We start from the raw sequence: 18,507 nt of genomic DNA, 5'->3' as shown, positions 1-18,507 counted from the left end.
CCAAAGCACAGCCCCCACACCACGAGAGGGATATCTTCAACCACCAACTTACCATCCTGAGACAAGGCCGAGTATAGCCCACAAAGATCTCCGCCACGGCACAACCCATAGGGGGGCGCCAACCCAGACAGGAAGATCACATCAGTGACTCCCTCCTAGGGATGGTATGAAAGAGCCCCAGTAAGCCAGTGACTCAGCCCCTGTAATAGGATTAGAGGCAGAGAATCCCAGTGGAAAGAAGGGAACTGGCCAGGCAGAGACAGCAAGGGCGGTTCGTTGCTCCAGAGCCTTTCCGTTCACCTTCCCACTCCTGGGCCAGACTACACTCAATCATATGACCCACTGAAGAGATGAGTCTTCAGTAAAGACTTAAAGGTTGAGACCGAGTTTGCGTCTCTTAGATGGGTAGGCAGACCATTCCATAAAAATGTAGCTCTATAGGAGAAAGCCCTGCCTCCAGCTGTTTCCTTAGAAATTCTAGGGACAATTAGGAGGCCTGCGTCTTGTGACCGTAGCGTACGTGTAGGTATGTACGGCAGGACCAAATCAGAGAGATAGGTAGGAGCAAGCCCATGTAATGCTTTGTAGGTTAACAGTAAAACCTTGAAATCAGCCCTTGCCTTGACAGGAAGCATTTGTAGGGAGGCTAGCACTGGAGTAATATGATCAAATTATTTGGTTAGCCGGAAAGTAGAGCATTGCAGTAGTCTAACCTAGAAGTGACAAAAGCATGGATTAATTTTTCTGCATAATTTTTGGACAGAAAGTTTCTGATTTTTGTAGTGTTACGTAGATGGGGAAAAAAACTGATTTGTGCAATGTTGGCCTGCATTGAACACCACAGCTATATAATAGAAATCAAAAGCTTTTTCCATGTGAAAATAATATGGGATTTGCTCCATTGATTTTGTTGGTAGGCCTGCATTATGGTCAAATAGCCAACTGGCTACTGTTTAAAATTGTAAGGGTACAGCCTCTTGTGTTCACTGTAAACGTGCCCCGGAAGTTGCAAAAGGTTGTCACAACGTACATGTTTCCGCTCACAAGACCTAAAATTTGCTCATTTGAGGGAATATTTTTTTTTTTTTAATTAAAGAGTGTTTTATTGAAATTTTACCCCCTGCTTTTCGCCAATTTCGTGATATCCAATTGCCATCCAATTACGATCTTGTCTCATCACTGCAACTCCACAACTGGCTCGGGAGAGACAACGGTCGAGTCATGCGTCCCCCCCGAAACATGACCTGCCAAACCGCGCTTCTTAACACCCGCTTGCTTAACCCGGAAGCCAGCTGCACCAATGTGTTGTAGGAAACACAGTTAACTTCTTGATGCACCCATCCCTTTAGTGGGATCATTTTCGTCAACATCCACTGAATTGCAGAGCGCCAAATTCAAATAAAATTACTAAAAATATTTCATTTTCATGAGCTTAGCTTGTTGTTAACAGCTTAGCTTGTTGTTAATCCACCTGGCATGTCAGATTTCAAAAAAAGCTTTTCGGCGGAAGCATACCAAGCGTTTATGTTAGGACATCTCTCTCAGCAGACAAAACATTGCAAACAGCTAGCAGCAAAGTAGATTGGTCACAGGTCAGAAAATAAATAAAATTAATCGCTTACCTTTGATGATCTTCAGATGTTTGCACTCCCAGTTACACAATAAATGTTCCTTTTGTTCCATAAAGATTATTTTTATATCCAAAATACCTCCATTTGGTTGGCGCGTTATGTTCAGAAATCCACAGGCTCGAGTGGTCACGACGGGGCAGACGAAAATTCCAAATAGTATCCGTAAAGTTCATAGAAACATGTCAAACGTTTTTTATAATCAATCCTGTTTTTCGATAATATTTCAACCGGACTGTAGCTTCTTCAATAGGAGAGAGAAAGAAAATGTCTGCTCCACTCTGTTGGCGCATGCAAAATGCTGCTGGCACCCAGCCATCCAATGACGCAATGTGATCTTTCTCACTCATTTTTCAAAATAAAAGCCTGAATCTATGTCTAAAGGCTGTTCACACCATGTGGAGGCCATAGGGAAAGGAATCTGGTTGATATCCCTTTAAATGGAGGATAGGCATGCAATGGAACAGGGAGATTCGTTTCTCTTAGGTACTTCCAGGTTGGATTTTCCTCAGGTTTCCGCCTGCAATATCAGTTCTGTTATACTCACAGACAATATTTTGACAGTTTTGGAAACTTTGGAGTGTTTTCTATCCTAATCTGACAATTATATGCATATTCTAGATTCTGGGCCTGAGAAATAGGCAGTTTCATTTGGGTACATTTTTCATCCAAACATCAAAATACTGCCCCCTACACTCAAGGTTAAACTGACGACTGAGTCAGCTTGCAGGTGCCCGGCCCGCCACTAGGAGTCGCTAGAGCTTGATGAGCCAAGTCAGGCCCCCCGGCCAAACCCTCCCCTAACCCGGATGATGCTGGGCCAATTGTGCGCCGCTCTATGGGACCCCCGGTCACGGCCGGATGTGACACAGCCTGGGATCGAACCTGTAGTGATGTGCCTTAGACCCCTGCACCACTCAGGAGGCCCCCTGATGTACTTTTTTAGTGTCCATTAGACTAGGAAGGAAGGTGTCAACCAACTTAACTATATTTCAATGAATTGTGTTCAGAAGAGACTAGGTATGTCTGCTCTAGGTGATCCTTGATAACCTGGTGGAACTAGAAAGAGCCAGCAGTAGCCCACCAGATTTGGGTCATAATTCCAGTTATTCACACCTGCTGCTGTTGTGGTTAGCCTGACCTGCGATATGGGCCTCAGAATGGAGGACATTTAGCTCTCCAGCATTTTTTACTGCCTCTCTTACCTTGTGTTTTACTGGGGCTCTGTCATTATAGAGCTATATAGCCCCTTGTTTGGTGGTAACTGTTAAGCTATAACAGAACACAAGTCTTTATACATGGTGGCAGTGCCACGAGTGGAGGTCATCCTCCTGCTCAGAGCGGGGGGGAATCAGCATTGTAATATCAGGTGACGACGGGTACTGTTAATCTCCCAGCAGGGTCACCCCATTTTATTGTCCTTACAGTTGTCACTCGGCCTATGAAATTACAACTACCAGGATACTGTTCCACGTTATTAAAGCAGCTGATTAATCAAATAAAATGTTATTTGTCACATGCGCTGAATACAACAGGTGTAGACTATGAAATGCTTATTTATGAGCTATTTCCAAACAGAGTTACAAAGTAAGACAAATTTGCTAAAATGTTAATAGGAAATGGTAACACAATAAAAGAATACAACTATATACAAATCAAATTTTATTAGTCACATGCGCCACATACAACAGGTGTAGTAGACCTCAGTGAAATGCTTACTGACGAGCCCCTAACCAGCAATGCAGTTTACAAAAATACGGATAAGAATAAGAAATAAATGTAACAATAGCGAGGCTATATACAGGGGGTACCGGTACAGAGTCCATGTGCGGGGACACGTTAGTTGAGGTAATATGTACATGTAGGTAGAGTTATTCAAGTGACTATGCATAGATGATAACAACTGAGAGTAGCAGTGGCGTAAAAGAGGGGGGAGGGCAATGCAAATAGTCTGCATAGCCATTTGATTCGATGTTCAGGAGCCTTGTGGCTTGGGGGTAGAAGCTGTTTCGAAGCCTCTTGGACCTAGACTTGGAGCTCCGGTACCGTTGGTCGTGCGGTAGCAGAGAGAACAGTCTATGACTAGGGTGGCTGGAGTCTTTGACAATTTTTAGGGCCTTCCTCTGACACTGCCTGGTATAGAGGTCCTTGATGGAAGGAAGCTTGGCCCCAGTGATGTACTGGGCCGTTCGCACTACCCTCTGTAGTGCCTTGCGGTCGGAGGCCGAGCAGTTGCCATACCAGGCAGTGATGCAAACTTTATTTTTTTCAATTATTCTTCTTTTTTTATTTTCATAATATGTTTTATTTTCCAATAAAAAATCAAATAAAAAAGACAGCAAATACTAACAATGACATTCATTGTACTGTTGAATGGGATGGCCAATTTAGAGGACAAAACAAAACTTAACTCCCACATACACAAAATAAAACAAAATCCTATTAGGTGGTACATGCATAAGAAGACAGCATAGTCATTACAAGCAGTGTAGTTAAGCCAAAAATAGATATTGAGTGGAGTACAGCACAGAGTAGCAGCAGATCGTCAACCCAGTTATGAAGCGGGACTAGGCCATTTATCCAGAATCGGCTGCCATATTTTGTAAAACATTGGACTTCTATTGGAAGTATTGTATCGAATCTTTTCCATATGTATTACATTCCCTAAATACCGTAACTACATTTCAAAGGTAGGTACAGTCTCCAATTTCCAAAATTGCAATATGAGCCTTTTGGCTAATAGAGTACAAAGAGAGACAGCTTTCCCTTCGAAATGAAGCTAACTGACCATCTATGTATAGATTACCAATTGTTGTGAACCCCTTCTCCCTCCACTGTGAAAACACCATATCACCCAATGCAGGGTGGAAAGCATGATTCAGGCAAATCGGGCTGTCAATGTATACAGTGGGTATGTTAAGAAAATACCTCATCTGTTTCCAGATCCTAAGTGTATGACAAATGACTGATTTTTTGACATATGATGAGCTATTAACAAGTGCAGGGAGTGAGGAACGTTGACAGGAGGCCTGCTCAATCAAAAGCCATGAAGGCATATCCTTCTGTCTCATCGCAGGTAAGCTTTCCCTCCAGAAAGACACAATGTTCAGATTAGCAGCCCAATAATACAGTTTAAAGTGAGGAAGGCTATAAAGCCCCCCTCTATCTTGTACTTTCATAAATGCATCTTTGAAATTCTGGCTGCCTTGTTATCCCATAAAAATGGAGTTACTATTGAATCCAGTTTCTTAAAATAGCTTTGTGGTATCAAATTGGGTAGACATTGGAAGAGGTAAAGAAACCTGGGTAGGATAACCATTTTAATAGCGTTTATACGACCAACCAAGGAGATATGCAAGGAGTTTTCCAAAAATCTATATTTTGTTTAAGCTGATATATTTTCATGTCCCAATTCGCTTTCAATAGCTGATCAAGGTCTCTTGTCACTACAATGCCAAGGCTTGTGAACTTGTCAATCACTGTTCTAAACGGGGTAGATTGCAGAAATTGCATATCCACAGGCCGTGATATTGGCATCAACTCACTTTTTTGCCAGTTTATCTTGTAGCCAGAGAAAGAGCCAAATGTGTTTATCAAGTTAAGTAAGGGTGGAATAGAAGTTTTCGGCTTGAACAAAAACAAAAGAACATCGTCTGCATATAGGGAAATTTTGTGCTGTGTGTCCTTTATTTTAACAGAAGCTATATCGGCACATGCTCGAATGCGAGTAGCAAGTGGTTCCATGGCTATAGCGAAGAGAGCAGGCGAAATAGGGCACCCCTGTCAGCACCCCTTGAACAAGCGGAATGACTGCAACATTTCTTGATTGGTTACCACGGACGCCATTGGGTGTGCATAAATAATTCTTATCCAATTAATAAATTCCTTTCCAAGCCCGAAGTGCTCCAGAACCAACATCGTATACTTCGACTCAATCTGATCAAACGCCTTCTCTGCATCAAGAGCTATTACCACTGCCTCAACCTTATGATCGTGATACATTACGTTGAAAAGGCGTCTCAAATTGTAGTATATATGTCGGCCCGGGATAAAACCTGTCTGGTCAGGGTGTATGATGTCGGAAATATATGTTTTCAATCGGTTTATCAATATCTTTGTCAACACCTTGTTTTCTATGGGGAGTAACGACACGGGGTGATAAGACGACATCTCAATGGAATCTCTTATCTTTTTTCAAGATCAGTGCTATTGTAGCCTCATACAGTGTTTGTGGGAGTTTGGCATTTTGTTTGGATTGTTTAAACATTCGCAACATAAGTGGAGATAGACTGGCACAGTACTTCTTATAGAATTCTATTACATATCCATCGAGCCCAGGGGCCTTGCTGTTTGGAAATTGTGCTATCGCTGTGTTCATTTCCTCCAAAGTTATCCCTGCATCCGAGTGCAGCAGCTGCCCCCCTGTCTAGTTTAGGAAGGTCACATTCAGCGAGAAAGCGTTCTATAGTTTGTGGATCAGTAACATCGCATTTTGATTGGTATAGCTCGGTCTGAGTAAAACTGCGCAAAGCATTTATTAATATCCTACGGATCTGTTACTATTTTACTCTTGTCTTTTTTTTGTGAATAGCTCTAGATGCCTGTACATGCCTTAGCTGTCTTGCTAATAATTTATGTGGTTTGTCACCCAGTTCAAAATAACTTTGTTGCGTTCTAGCAAGTAAAGAGCCCACCCGTTTCGAAAGGATGGTATTGTATTCATATTTTTAACTTTGTGATCATCTCAAGGACTGTATACGAGGAATTCGCCCTAAAAACGTTCTTCTGTTCCCCTAACACTTTCAATTTCTCTCAGCCTAGTATTGACGCGTTTCTTCCTCTCTGATGTATAAGAAATTATGTAACGTCTCATCACAGCCTTTAGAGCTTCCCAAAGGGTGGAGTCGTCAACATCCCCGTGTCGTTAGTTCAGAGGAAAAAGGCAATCTGCTCCTTCAAATACTGACAAAAAGCCTCATCTTTCAGCAGGTATGCGTCTAAGCTCCACGGTCGCCGACCTGTCGACATATTGTCAAGTTTCAGCACCATGGACAGAGGAGAGTGGTCCGTAATTAGAATAGGGTGATAGGTAACCGACTCGGCTGCTGAAATTAGTTTGGAGTCCAACAAAAAATAGTCAATTCTGGAATATGATTTATGAACTGATGAAAAGAAAGAATAATCCCTGTCTGTTGGGTGCGTCAGTCTCCAAATATCGACAATGTTAAGGTTTGTCATCAATGTATTTAGACAAACACTGGCATTTGATTGTTGAAGTGACCTTGATAGCTGTTTATCTAAAAGAGGATCTAACGTACAGTTAAAGTCCCCTCCAACAATAACACTTGTATCCGAGATATTTAGTATGTCCTTAAATACCCTTTGAAAAAATAATGGATCATCAAAGTTGGGTCCATATAAATTGACCTTGGTTACTGGTTTCGAATTCAGTGTACCAGCCACAATAATATACCGACCATTAGGATTTGAAATTGAGGATGAGTAAACAAAAGGAATGTTTTTCCTTATCAGGATTGCTACCCCTCTCGCTTTTGCAAGTGATGCAAACTTAATAATGGTTTTGGAGTCGTGCCTGGCCGTGCAGTCATGAGTGAACAGAGAGTACAGGAAGGGACTGAGCACCAACCCTGAGGGGCCCCTGTGTTGAGGATCAGCGTGGCGGATGTGTTGTTACCTACCCTTACCATCTGGGGGCGGCCCGTCAGGAAATCTAAGATCCAGTTGCAGAGGGAGGTGTTTAGTCCAGGGTCCTTAGCTTATTGATGAGCTTTGAGGGCACTATGGTGTTGATTGCTGTGCTGTAGTCAATTAATAGCATTCTCACATAGGTGTTCCTTTTGTCCAGGTGGGAAATGGCAGTGTGCAGTGCAATAGAGATTGTGGATCTGTTTGGGCGGTATGCAAATTGGAGTGGGTATAGGGTGTCTGGGATTAATGGTGTTGATGTGAGCCATGACCAGCCCTTCAAATCACTTCATGGCTACAGACGTGAGTGCTATGGGTCTGTAGTCATTTAGGCAGGTTACCTTAGTGTTCTTGGGCACAGGCACTATGGTGGTCTGCTTAAAACATGTTGGTATTACAGACTGACAGGGAGAGGTTGAAAATGTCAGTGAAGACACTTGCCAGTTGGTCAGCACATGCTGGCAGTACACGTCCTGGTTATCCATCTGACCCTGCGGCCTTGTAAATGTTGACATGTTTAAAGGTCTTACTCACACAGTCTTCCGGAACAGCTGGTGCTCTCATGCATGTTTAAGTGTTATTAGCCTCGAAGTGAGCATAGAAGTAGTTTAGCTCGTTTGGTAGGCTTTTGTCACTGGGCAGATCTCGTCTGTACTTCCCTTTGTAGTCTGTAATGGTTTACAAGCCCTGCCATATCCAACAAGCGTCAGAGCCGGTGTAGTACGATTAGAGATTAGTCCTGTATTGACGCTTTGCCTGTTTGATGGTTCGTCGGCGGGCATAGTGGGATTTCTTATAAGCTTCCGAGTTAGAGTCCTGTTCCTTGAAAGCGGCAGCTCTAGCCTTTAGCTTTAGTGCGGATGTTGCCTGTGATCCATGGCTTCTGGTTGGGGTATGTATGTACAGTCACTGTGGGGACGACGTCATCGATGGACTTATTGACGAAGCCAATGACTGAGATGGTGTACTCTTCAATGCCATCGGAAGAATCACGGAACATATTCCAGTCTGTGGTAGCAAAACAGTCCTGTAGCTTAGCATCTGCTTGATTTGACCACTTTTTATTGATCTAGTCACTGGTGCTTCCTGCTTGAATTTTTGCTTGTAAGCAGTAATCAGGAGGCTAGAATTATGGTTAGATTTGCCAAATGGAGGGCAAGGGAGAGCTTTGTATTTGTCTCTTTGTGAGGAGTAAAGGTGGTCCAGTGTTTTTTTTCCCCCTCTGATTGCACATTTAACATGCTGATAGAAATTTGGTAAAAGATATAAGTTTCCTTGCATTAGAGTCCCCGCCTGCTAGGAGCGCCGCCTCTGGGTGAGTGTTTTCTTATTTGCTTCTGGCAGAATAGAGCTCATTCAGTGCTGTCTTAGTGCCAGCCTCAGTCTGTGGTGGTATGTAAACAGCTATAAACAATACAAATGAAAACTCTCTAGGTAGATAGTGTGGTCAACAGCTTATCATGAGATACTCTATCAGGCGAGCAATAGCTCGAGACTTCCTTAGATTTCGTGCACCAGCTGTTATTTACAGAAATACGTAGTCCGCCGCCCCTTGTCTTACCAGACGCCACTGTTCTATCCTGCCAGTACAGCGTATAACCAGCCAGCTGTATTTGATAGTGTCGTTGTTTAGCCAAGACTCTGTGACGCATAAGATATTACCGTTTTGAATGTCCTGTTGGTAGTTTAATCTTCCGCGTAGGTCATCGATTTTATTTTCCAAAGATTGCACATTTGCTAGCAGAATGGAAGGAAGTGTGGGTTTAGAACGTTGGACTAGTAACCGAAAGGTTGCAAGGTCGAATTCCAGAGCTGACCAGGTGAAAAATCTGTCTTCTGCCCCTGAACAAGGCAGTTAACCCACTTTTCCTAGGCTGTCATTGAAAATAAGAATTTGTTCTTAACCTGTTACTCCTACCCCCTACTTTTTCGAACATTATGTTAAAAATCACGCAACATTTCAGCGCCCTGCTGCTCATGCCAGGAATATAGTATATGCATATGATTAGTATGTGTGGATAGAAAACACTCAGACGTTTATAAAACTGGTTAAATCACGGCTGTGACTATAACAGAACATGCGTTTCATCGAAAAGCGCAGGAAAATCTGATCACTGAAAATTGGAAAATATATCAATGCGCCACTTGCATGTATTGTCTATGGGAAAGCAAATTACCTGGACCCGAGATTTCAATTCCTACAGCTTCCACACGATGTCAACAGTCTTGTCATTTGCCTAGGCTTTGTTTCTTGGTCAAACGAAGAAGAGACAGCCCATTTCTTCAGGTCTCGGACCGGATATTTTGGTTGAGATTTACCCGGACATTATTTCCAGACGTACGTACCCCTATAGAATATACTTCGCCTCGTGATCAATTTGATCGCTTATTAACGTTTACTAATACCTAAAGTTGCATTACAAAAGTATTTTGAAGTGTTTTGTGAAAGTTTATCGTCAACTTTTTTAATTTAAAAAAATGACGTTACGTTATAAGACGCAATTTTTTTCCGTTTATCACACAGTCTTCATAGATCGATATCTAGGCTATATATGGACCGATTTCATTTAAAAAAAGACCCAATAGTGATTATGGGACATCTAGGAGTGCCAACAAAGAAGATGGTCAAAGGTAATGAATGTTTTATATTTTATTTGTGCGGTTTGTGTAGCGCCGACTATACTAATTATTTTGTTTACGTCCCCTGTGGGTCTTTTGGGGTGTTACATGCTATCAGATAATAATAGCTTCTCATGCTTTCGCCAAAAAGCATTTTAAAAATCTGACTTGTTGCCTGGATTCACAACGAGTGTAGCTTTAATTCAATACCCTGCATGTGTATTTTAATGAACGTTTGAGTTTTAACTAGTACTATTAGCATTTAGCGTAGCGCATTTGCATTTCCAGATGTCTAGATGGGACGCCTGCGTGTCAGGTAGGAGCAAGAGGTTAACATACTTGCCTAGTTAAATAAAGGTACACAAATAATTAGAATTTGATCGCTTACGAATTCTCCGAAGGCAGCCCACCCTCTGGCCCCTTTTTCTCAGCCTTATCTTCATGCAAATCACGGGGATCTTGGCCTGTTCTCAAGAAAACAGTATATCATTCGCTTCGGGCTGAAATATTCTGCCAGTCCGTGGTAAGTAATTGCAGTCCTGATTTCCAGAAGTTATTTTCGGTCAGAAGAGATGGTAGCGGCAACATTATGTACAAATAAGTTACAAACAACGCAAATAAACGAACGAAAAACACAATCGGTTGGGGACATGTAAAACGTCAGCCTTCTTCTCCGGCGCCATTTTTTTCAAGGAGTACCGGTACGGAGTCAATGTGCAGGGGTATGAGGTAGTTGAGGTAGTTGATGTAATGTATACATGTAGGTAGGGGTAAAAGTGACTAGGCAATCAGGATAGATAGAGTAGTCACAGTGTATGTGGACATTTTAAAATGTGAGGGTGTGTGTAGCGTCAATATGCATGCGTGTGTGTGTGTTGGAGTGTCAGTGTAGTATGTGTGAGTGTCTGGGTAGAGTCCAGTGAGTGTGCATAGAGCCGGTGCAAGAGAGTCAGTGCAAATAAAAAGGGTGTCAATGAAAATAGTCAAGAGTAGCCATTTGATTAACTGTTAAGCAATCTTACTGCTTGGGGGTAGAACCTGTTCAGGATCCCTTATGTCCCAGACTTGACGTTCCGGTACCGCTTCGGTATCTTTTCTGCCTCCTGAGAGTGAAAAGGCATTGTCCTGCCCTCTTCACGACTGTGTTGGTATGTTTGGACCATGTTAGGTCCATAGTGATGTGGACACCGACGAACTTGAAGCTCTTGATGCGCTCCGCTACAGCCCATTGATATGAATGGGTGCGTGTTTAGCCCTCCCTTTCCACAGTCAGCTCCTTTTGTCTTGCTAACGTTCAGGGAAAGGTTGTTGTCCGGCCACCAAACTCCCGCGTATCTGACCTCCTCCCTATAGGCTGTCACATTGTTGTCAGTGATCAGGCCTACCACCGTTGTGTCGTTAACGAACTTAAGATGGTGTTGGAGTCGTGCACGACCTAAGCAGTCGCCGGTAAACAGGGAGTACAGGAGAGAACTAAGCACACACCCCTGAGGGCCCCCTGTGTTAAAGATCAGCATGGCGAATGTGTTGTTGCCTGCTCTCACCACCTGGGGGCGGCCCATCGGGAAATCCAGGATCCAGTTGGAAGAGCTTAGTGGGTACTATGGTGTTGATCGCTAAACTGTAGTAAATGAACAGCATTCTCACATACAGTTGAAGTCGGAAGTTTACATACACTTAGGTTGGAGTCATTCACTTTTTTTTCAACCACTCCATAAATTTCTTGTTACAAACTATAGTTGGCAAGTTGGTTAGGACATCTACTTTGTGCATGACATGAATAATTTTTCCAACAATTGTTTACAGAGATTTTTGCACTTATAATTCACTGTATCACATTTCCAGCGGGTCAGAAGTTTACATACTCTAAGTTGACTGTGCCTTTAACCTGTTTGCGACGAGCAATCCCTTATCCGGGATCCTATTTATAGCCTCAAGCTCATTAACATAACGCAACGTTAACTATTCATGAAAATCGCAAATGAAATTAAATAAATATATTTGCTCTCAAGCTTAGCCTTTTGTTAACAACACTGTCATCTCAATTTTCAAAATATGCTTTTGAACCATAGCTAAACAGGCATTTGTGTAAGAGTATTGATAGCCTAGCATTCAGCATGCAACATTTTCACAAAAACAAAAAAAGCATTCAAATAAAATCATTTACCTTTGAAGAACTTCAGATGTTTTCAATGAGGAGACTCTCAGTTAGATAGCAAATGTTCAGTTTTTCCAAAAATATTATTTGTGTAGGACAAATCGCTCCGTTTTGTTCATCACGTTTGGGTAAGAAAAAAAAAGAAAATTAAGTCATTACAACGCAAACTTTTTTTCCAAATTAACTCCATAATATCGACAGAAACATGGCAAACGTTGTTTAGAATCCATCCTCAAGGTGTTTGTCACATATCTATCGATGATAAATCATTCGTGGCAGTTTGGTTTCTCCTCTGAAGAAAATGGAACGCGCATGGACCTGGAGATTACGCAATAATTTTGACGGAGGACACCAGGCGGACACCTGGTAAATGTAGTCTCTTATGGTCAATCTTCCAATGATATGCCTACAAATAGGTCACAATGCTGCAGATACCTTGGGGAAACGACAGAAAGTGCGGGCTCATTCCTGGCGCATTCACAGCCATATAAGGAGACATTGGAACACAGGGCATTCAAAATCTGGACCATTTCCTGTATGAAATTTCATCTTGGTTTCGCCTGTAGCATTAGTTCTGGGGCACTCAAAGATAATATCATTGCAGTTTTGGAAACGTCAGTTTTTTTTTCTTTCCAAAGCTTTCAATTACATGCATAGTCGAGCATCTTTTCGTGACAAAATATCTTGTTTAAAACTGGAACGTTTTTTATCCAAAAATGCTTTGCTGCAGGAGGGATTGGTGCACTTCACAAAATAGATTGCATCATGAGGTAGGACAATTATGTGGATATATTGAAGCAACACCTCAAGACATCAGTCAGCAAGTTAAAGCTTGGTCGCAAATGGGTCTTCCAAATGGACAATGACCCCAAGCATACTTCCAAAGTTGTGGCAAAATGGCTTAAGGACAACAAAGTCAAGGTATTGGAGTGGCCATCACAAAGCCCTGACCTCAATCCTATAGATTTGTGGGCAGAACTGAAAAAGCGTGTGCGAGCAAGGAGGCCTACAAACCTGACTCAGTTACACCAGCTCTGTCAGGAGGAATGGGCCATAATTCTCCAAACTTATTGTGGGAAGCTTGTGGAAGGCTACCCAAAACGTTTGACCCAAGCTCAACAATTTAAAGGCAATGCTACCAAATACTAAATGAGTGTATGTGAATTTCTGATCCACTGGGAATGTGATTTATTTCAGCTTTATTTCTTTCATCATTCTCTCTACTATTATTCTGATATTTCACATTCTTAAAATAAAGTGGTGATCCTAACTGACCTAAGACAGGGAATTTTTACTAGGATTAAATGTCAGGAATTGTGGAAAACTGAGTTTAAATGTATTTGGCTAAGGTGTATGTAGACTTCAACTGTATGTGTTCTTTTGTCCAGGTGGGAAATGTGTGGAGTGCAATAAAGTTTGCGTCGTCTGATCTGTTGGTGCGTTCATGGCTACAGATGTGAGTGTTACTGGGCGGTAGTCATTTAGACATGTTACCTTGTCGTTCTTGGGCACAGGGAATATGGCGGTCTGCTTGAAACATGTAGGTATTACAGACTGGGTTAGGGAGAGGTTGAAAATGTCAGTTAAGACACTTGCCAGCTGGTCAGCGCATGCTCTCGGTATGCGTCTGGCCCTGCAGCCTTCTGAATGTTAACCTGTTTACTCACATTGGCTACCAAGAGCTTGATCACAAAGTCGTCCGGTGCTCTCATGCATGGTTCAGTGTTGCTAACCTCGATGCGAGCATAGAAGGCATTTAGCTCGTCTGATAGGCTTGTGTACCTGGGTAGTTCACGGCTGGGTTTCCCTTTGTAATTCGTGATTGCTTGTCAGCCCTGTCACATCTGACGACCGTCAGAGCCAGTGTAGTAGGCTTAGTCCTCTATTGATGCTTTGATTGTTTGTCGGAGGGCGTAGCGCAGGGGTGGGTAACTCCAGTCCTCGAGGACCCGATTGGTGTCACACTTTTTCTCCTTTCCTAGCAAACACAGCTGATTAATCCAATTGCATTCTAAACTGAAGATCATGATTTGGTGATTGGAATCAGGTGTGTTAGCTAGGGCTGGGGAAAAGTTATGACACCAATCAGGCCCACCCCTGGCATAGCGGGATATCTTAAGCGTCCGGATTAGTGTCCCACTCTTTGAAAGTGGCAGCTCTGGCCTTTAGCTCAGTATGGATGTTTCATGTATGTAAACCATGGCTTCCTGTTGGGATATGTACATACAGTCACTGTGGGGGTGACGTCGTTAATGCTGTTATTAATGAAACAGGTGACTGATGTGGTAAACTCCTCAATGCTTCCAGTCTGGGCTAGCGAAACAGTCCTGTCACTTTAATGAACTTTTAAGATACACTACATGTGGACACCCCTTCAAATTAGTGGATTTGGCTATTTCAGTCACACCCAATCCTGAAGTGTGTATACAATCAATCACACAGCCATGCAATCTCCATAGACAATCATTAGCAGTAGAATGGCATGTACTAAAGAGCTCAGTGATTTTCAACAGCACCATCATAGGAGGCCACCTTTCCAACAAGTCAGTTTGGCAAAATTCTGCCCTGCTTGAGCTGCCCCGGTCAACGGTAAGTGCTGTTGTTGTGAAGTGGAAACGTCTAGAAGCAACAACGGCTCAGCTGCGAAGTGGTAGGCCACATAAGCTCACCGAATTGGACCGCTGAGTGCTGTAGCGCATAAACATCTTTTGTCCTCGGTTGCAACACTCACTACCGTGTTCCAAACTGCCTCTGGAAGCAACGTCAGCACATAACTGTTTGTCGGGAACTTCATGAAATGGGTTTCCATGGCCGAGCAGCCGCACACAAGCCTAAGATCACCATGCACGATGCAAAGCAGCGGCTGGAGTGGTGTAACGCTCGCCGCCATTGGACTCTGGAGCAGTGGTAACGCGTTCTCTGGAGTGATGAATCATGCTTCACCATCTGGCACTTCGATAGATGAATCTGGGTTTGGTCGATGCCAGGAGAATGCTACCTGCCCCAATGCATAGTGCCAACTGTAAAGTTTGGTGAAGGAGGAATAATGGCCTGGGGCTGTTGTTCATGCTTCGGGCTAGGCCCCTTAGTTCCAGTGAAGGGAAATTTTAACACAACAGCTTACAATGTCATTCTAAATATTCTGTGTGGAACAATTTGACTGGCCTGCACATTGCCCTGACCTCAACCCTATTGAACACCTTTGGGATGAATTGGAACGCCTACTGCGAGCCAGGTGTAATTGCCCAACACCAGTGCCCGACCTCACTAATGCTCTTGTGGCTGAATCATCTTGTCTACATGATTTACTATATCATCATGACCACTTCAATTACTGTAATAAAGTAAGGTTTGTTTACATGTGTCTGTTCAAGCCTATGGTTTTGAGAAACTAGCTAAAAATCGGGGAACACTGAGTGAGTAAAATAATTAGTCATTGGAAGTGACATGTTTACTATGAAGATTTTTGTATCTGCACAGCCTCAAGGCAATATCATTTTAGAAACACTTACATAAACCAACACTGAGCAAACCGAACCCTGTTAAAGAAGCTTGCAGCTAAAGTGGTCTGTTTCCCTGCTGTTCCCTGTAGTATGGGTCTGGGGGTGGAGGATCTTGGTTGAAAGGTGAAGGGACAGGTTGGGGGTACCCGGAGCAAGCCCAAAGAGGTTCCTCAGAGGCTGGCCTGGTCTCTTTATCTGGGTGGCTCTCTGCCCGCTCCGTGCTGCGCCTGGACGTTTCCCAGGCAGCCAGCATGTGGTGAAAAGTAGCCCCGGGATTAAATGGCAGCAGAGAGCGTGAAAGGTGATTGACTGACGGCCCATGCTGACTGAAGCCCTCTGTTCTTGGGCCCAGGCCACCACAGAGGGGGCTTTCATGGGCCTGCTGTTTCCCATAGCCTCCTCTGCCCACCACGGATCAGGAGGGGCACATGGGACAATGGAGATACGTAAGCAATGGAACAGGTCCCAGGACCTGGCCTCTCAGCTCAGCCTGGCCCAGTTGGCCTAATCAGGTGTGGATATAATGACCCTGTTCTGAAGTTAATAAACCTTCTAAGCCTGATTCTATTGGCCTTGGTTCTAGTCTGCTACTCATTTATCTCCCTCTGGTTTAATCAGAGGTTCCCTGTATGCGTAGTATGAGTCTTTAATCACCATAGTACAGTATGATTGAGTCCTTATGAACTTAGGAGGGTTTAATGTATAGTCACATTCCACTTCTTGCTGTAAATTTATAGTTACGGATGTGGAATACACTATACTGTGATGTAGAGTTGTAAATGTGTCAGTTAACTTACAATGACTACATCAATACTTATCAGAAGTTCAATCAAGGCTCTAAATGCATTTTCCTCCTCAAATAGTTAGACATCCTCCTCCAAACTGCTCTTTGCAATGTTTGTCATCACTCTTGTCATGTTTTTATTATTTTTTATACTGTTTTTAAAAGCTGTTTCAAGAAAGAACGGGCTTCCTTAACTTCAAAGACATAATTATAGTGGCAATAAGAAGAGTTTGCCGCCAGGTTAGAAAGAGGTAATTACATAAACACCTTGACATGTTTCAAATGGTTATGATCAAAACGTAAAGAGCTAGAGAAACCAGAAATCTGCTATGAACTGTATGATTATGAGAATGATTGTTGCTCAACCCTCTTTGTTCAAAGAGCTCAGCATTATGTTATTGAGTAGGAGGGGCAATATGGTATATGTAATAGTGATCAATTACTTTCCACTGGTGAAAGTGACATTAAAACATGCAACATAAAAAAACACTATCTCAGCGATGCCAAGGCAGTTCCTAATGTCTGTCTCTGATCTAATCCTCTGCAGTCAGTCAGTCAGTCAGTCAGTCAGTCAGTCAGTCTGGGACAAGCCTAAACCCCAAGGTGTGGCCAGGCTGGGCTGCCCCAGCACCAGATGACACAGCAGAGCAGCACTCTAGAAGTAGTGGGATTAATTGCTGATCAACAAATGTGGCTCAGCCTGGCACTTTGATGCAGGCAGCTTCTGAGACTGAGTCCGTTTCCCTTCCGTCCATCCCCCTGAGTCCTCATTACCCTTTTGTTACTCTGCTGTTAGCCAGCCATAGAGATACACATCACCACCCTCTGTAATGTAATTAAATAGTGCTGCACTGCACATACTACCTAAATGCAGCCTTTATTTCAGTATTTTTTATGTTTTTAATGGACCTTTAGTTCTTCCATATGTACCTGTATTTTAAGCACAGGTTAGTTACGCAACTGTTCAGCAAAGGTTCACTGTACAACAAATCGTGCATATAGCCTCTCAGCTGGACTACTGTAACATTTTCTTCTGTAGAAAGCTCAGACTGACAAGTAATTGTTCTTTCCATGGATAAAAGACCTTTGAAACATAATACTTCTGCTGTCCCAGCAAATTGCTCCTTTTCAGAATAGAGAACTAATGGATTATAGATTTAATGCCATATAGACCCATTGATGTATGAGTCCGGTCTGCTTTAACCCCTGGGATATGTGGGACACTATTCAAATAAATTACTATAAAAAGCTAACTTTCATGAAATCACACATGCAAGATAGCAAATTAAAGCTACACTTGTTGTGAATTCAGCCAACATGTCAGATTTCAAAAAGGCTTTTTGGCGAAAGCAAACTGCTATTATCTGAGGATAGCACCTCCGTAAACAAAGAGAGAAAAGCATATTTCAACTCTGCTGGCGCGACACAAAACGCAGAAGTAAAAATATAATTAATGTCCTACCTTTGACAAGCTTCTTTTGTTTGCACTCCAATATGTCTCATAAACATCACAAATGGTCATTTTGTTCGATTAATTCCGTTGATATATATCCAAAATGCTAATTTATTTGGTGCGTTTGATCCAGAAAAACACCGGTTCCAACTTGCGCAATGTGACTACAAAATATCTCAAAACTTACCTGTAAACTCTGCCAAAACATTTCAAACTGCTTTTGTAATACAACTTTAGTTGTTTTTTTACGGAAATAAATCGATGACATTGAAGATGGGATGATCTGTGTTCAATACAGGAGGAAAACAAACTGTAGCTAGCTTTCTGGTCACGTGCCTCTATCTAACAGTACACTTCAAGTGACCCTCATTCAAGATGACCGTACTTCTTCATTACACAAAGGAAAAACCTCAACCAATTTCTAAAGACTGTTGACATTCAGTAGAAATGATAGGAACTGCTAGAAGGTCCCTTAGAAATCTGGATTCCCAATGAAAGCCGATTTAAAAGAGTGACCTCAAAAAAACAATCTGAATGGTTTGTCCTCGGGGTTTCGCCTGCTAAATAAGTTGTTATACACACAGACATGATTCAGACAGTTTTAGAAACTTCAGTGTTTTCTATCCAAATCTACTAATAATATGCATATCTTATCT

General features: G+C 42.5%; 1 protein-coding gene across 1 annotated transcript in view; it reads left to right on the top strand.

Annotated features, from left to right (window-relative positions):
• The window catches only part of LOC123992671 (mitochondrial intermediate peptidase-like), a 54,972-nt gene that overhangs the window by 18,942 nt on the left and 17,523 nt on the right, over positions 1 to 18,507 (top strand). The gene's annotated exons all lie outside the window — the stretch shown is intronic.

Source organism: Oncorhynchus gorbuscha, linkage group LG13, assembly GCF_021184085.1.
Source record: "Oncorhynchus gorbuscha isolate QuinsamMale2020 ecotype Even-year linkage group LG13, OgorEven_v1.0, whole genome shotgun sequence".
Lineage (NCBI taxonomy): Eukaryota > Metazoa > Chordata > Actinopteri > Salmoniformes > Salmonidae > Oncorhynchus > Oncorhynchus gorbuscha.
The sequence above is the reverse complement of the archived record's forward strand: the minus strand, read 5'-3'. Positions and strand labels throughout refer to the sequence as shown.